The sequence below is a fragment of the Aplysia californica genome, unplaced genomic scaffold (assembly GCF_000002075.1).
Source record: "Aplysia californica isolate F4 #8 unplaced genomic scaffold, AplCal3.0 scaffold00503, whole genome shotgun sequence".
Lineage (NCBI taxonomy): Eukaryota > Metazoa > Mollusca > Gastropoda > Aplysiida > Aplysiidae > Aplysia > Aplysia californica.
In genome coordinates this window covers 237,636-241,017 of record NW_004797773.1, presented here as the reverse complement: position 1 = coordinate 241,017, position 3,382 = coordinate 237,636, and positions in this window count along the sequence as shown.

The following is a 3,382-nucleotide window of genomic DNA, read 5'->3' as shown; positions in this document are numbered from 1 at the left end:
AAGATTATTTTGAAGCATTACTCTGCCATGATGTCATGCACAAAGTCAAAGGTGCTTCCTTAGCCTACTGTTCCGAAACAACATACAGGGAACTGCTGCCTTTTATATATTCTCATTCTTACTTTCGTCATTTTCCTCTACCTCTTTTGTATGTTTGTCACTCTCTTGTGAGCTGCTATTTTCGAGGTGCCTTGATAGTCGAAGCAGACTATCATGTGCTGTTAATGAGGCTAGAGAGATGAGCAGAGTAAGCCTGGTTCCTCGTTTGGACTTCTCTGTTGACATCCTAGCATCTGCGTTTGTTGCCATTTTTTCGTCCAAAAGTTGCCACAAAAATATGGCAAAAGTTGCCATTAATTTTTAAGCTTTCTCTCTGTGACGACGTTATATATTAAAATTGAGCAATACATTGATAGAGCTGGCTTAATCTAAAACATCAGAATTCCTTGTCCTCTGTTGCATTCAGAATATCATTTGTAGCCACACTTAATGTAAAAACGTGAAAAATAAAGATTTCACAACAGAATTAAATTAAAATTAGAACCACTAATAAACAACCACAAAAATTAACAAATAAGGGCGTGCGTCAACCCATCCCTAGACCGGCCGTTTTAACCCTAAAAGCGGGTAACTCAAGAAAAAGTACAGAGATATAACATGCAAATTATGGAAGGGACCTGCCAGTGTCAGTATTCGGTTTTGGTGGAGACATTTTAATATAACACGTTTTAAAAGAAAGGTGGAACAACATTACGCTATATATATAAACACAAAAATAGAAAAACAGCACATCAAAACAATAACGAGGAATAATAAATACACACGAACATTTAAATTAAACCCAACAAAAAGGCAAACATGAAAGAGAAACAGCAATATAAAAATACATGTAGTAGGCTATAATGTAATTGAGCCTACTTATATTCTTCACATGAAAATTACAGATCAGCGTGGTGTTAACAAGTGAGAAAGAGACGAAGTGAAGCGAAAGTGAAAATAAACTTTCTTTCTAAAAGGTTCGGTTTCTTTTTCTTCACGAATGTTCCCCGTTTTTGTTGTTGCTGTTGTTGTTGTCGTTTTAAAATTACTTTTCCTTCCCGGCGGTGTTTTTTTGTTGGAAAAATGCAAAAATCGCGGGCGCGATTCGCGGACCAAAAAGTGCCAAAACTCGCGGCCGCGATTCGCGGGTCGGGCCGCGACAAACGCAGATGCTTGGACATCCACCCCTTGGCGCTCATATGACCTTATGCAGTTGGGAGCGCCGTAAAACCTTGCAAGGGGGGGGGGGGGGGCTCTTGTGGCAGAGGTTAAAGTGTTGGCCTATCGGGTTCGAATCCGGGTACCGACCGAAAAATTTTCTTCTCTAAATAAGTCTAAAATTGTCTCCTTTCACCTTCTTTCATGCACTCTAGCAATGTTCTGTTGTCTGCTTTCGTTTCCACTTTCTGCCCCCACCCCTCACCTCCTTTGCCCCCTCCTCTGGGCTTCTGACTCTTTCTACAGCCTTTCTACTGATACTCCTTGGCTCCTTCTTACTGCTGTCTTTCTGCCACACCCCTGATCTTCTGGTAAGAAAGATCTACACCTCTAGCCTTCTCGGACAAGGGCGAAAAATCTCAGAGGGCCGGTGTGCAAGTTGCGCACGTTAAAGATCCCTTGGTGGTCTAAAATCGATAAGAGTAGGCTTCGGCCGCCACCCGGGCAAAATTCAAAATTTCCTATCAACTGAAAATATTAGGTGTGTCCCGCGCGCTCATATTGACCTTATGCAGTTGCGAGCGCCGTAAAACACTTTACAAAAACAAAAAAAAAGGTCCCGGTTCAATTCCGGGTAGCGACCGAAAAATTTTCTTCTCTAAAACTGTCTCCTTTCACCTTCTTTCCTCCTCTCTTGCAAATTCTGTCGTCTGCTTTCGTCTCCACTTTCTTCCCCCCACCCCCTCACCTCATTTGCCCCCTCCACTGGGCTCCTGACTCTTTCGGCAGCATTTCTACTTCAACTCATTGGCTTCTTGCTGTCTTTCAGCCACACCCCTGATCTTCTGGTAGGAGCACAGAATTCTACACTAAGTGTAGAATTCTGTGGGTAGGAGAGATCTACTCCTAGCCTTCTTGGACAAGAGCGAAAAAACTCAGAGGTCCCGTTTGCAAGTTGAACACGTTAAAGATCCCTTGATGGTCCAAAATCGATAAGAAGAGTAGGCTTCGGCTGCCGCCTGGGCAAAATTCAAAATTTCTTACCACTTAAAAATGTTTGGTGTGTCCCGCGCACTCATTCATATTTATAACTCTAACAAGACGGTGGTGTTGGTCCCACCTCGCTGAAAATTTCTATTTTTGACTTTGAAAGTGTTTTGAAATAAATGCTAGATCTACTGTACATTTATTAAACCCCTTTCTTATTCGTAAATGAAAGCTCTCATTATAATTACTATTTAGAAATTAACTTTACATTATAAGAAAGGCTTGAAAAAAACACCCAAGAATGTGGTTTTGCATTTCCACACATTTTCAAAGCCCACTATTCTACTTCATTCAACCCCTGGATTCAAAAGGTCTGGTGTTACAATAAGTTACGCGTACATGTGTTAAAGCCTTCTTTTCTCACTCTTATGTCATTGCAAAACATGACCTCCGTATTATTTGATGGCATTCTTAATTGCTAGCGCTGCATTTTAGTTAGTTAGTTTGTTTTTGTTTTTTTAAGCCAATCAGGAGCATGTTATGTCTCCACATGTTAGCAGCTGCCAGACCTATTGACGATTGTGAAGACTCGTATCATTTCTTCTCTTCTTCATGTCGAAGGCGAGGCCACCAAAAAGTCGCTCACCTGTCAGGGAAGTCAACGAACAATGTCGGCTACCCAGGACTCTTTTACTTTTAACACCCAAGGGCGCTCCTCTCCCAGTACACCCTGATCTTTAAAAGTGACAGTTGACGATTCAATGCAACCACACATTCTCCGACTAAATTAGCTCTATGTATCACACTAAGACGATTGTATAATTTATTTATAAAAAGTGTTTGACCTTATTGAAAGTTATTGTTAAAGTATACCCGTAGGGTGGTGTTCTTTTTTTATCCCAATAAGAGGAGGGACAATTTTGAGGATTCCTTCGTTGTTTATTCATATTATTTTTTTAAAGCTCAGACGTATAATTTTGAAAGAAGGGGAAAACCACACCGGAGCACCCGCCTATCACCCATTAGCATTTTTAGGACATGAAGTTATGCAGATTCACAGATTTGACAACAGCAGTCAAACTTTGGATCTGGCAAGAGAACATTACAGGCGAAGAAGATCTATGGAGTCACTGTACCACTTCGGATGAGTCCTAACTTTTAATACTTTCTGGCATTTCACGCAAAGGTAGAATCAAGT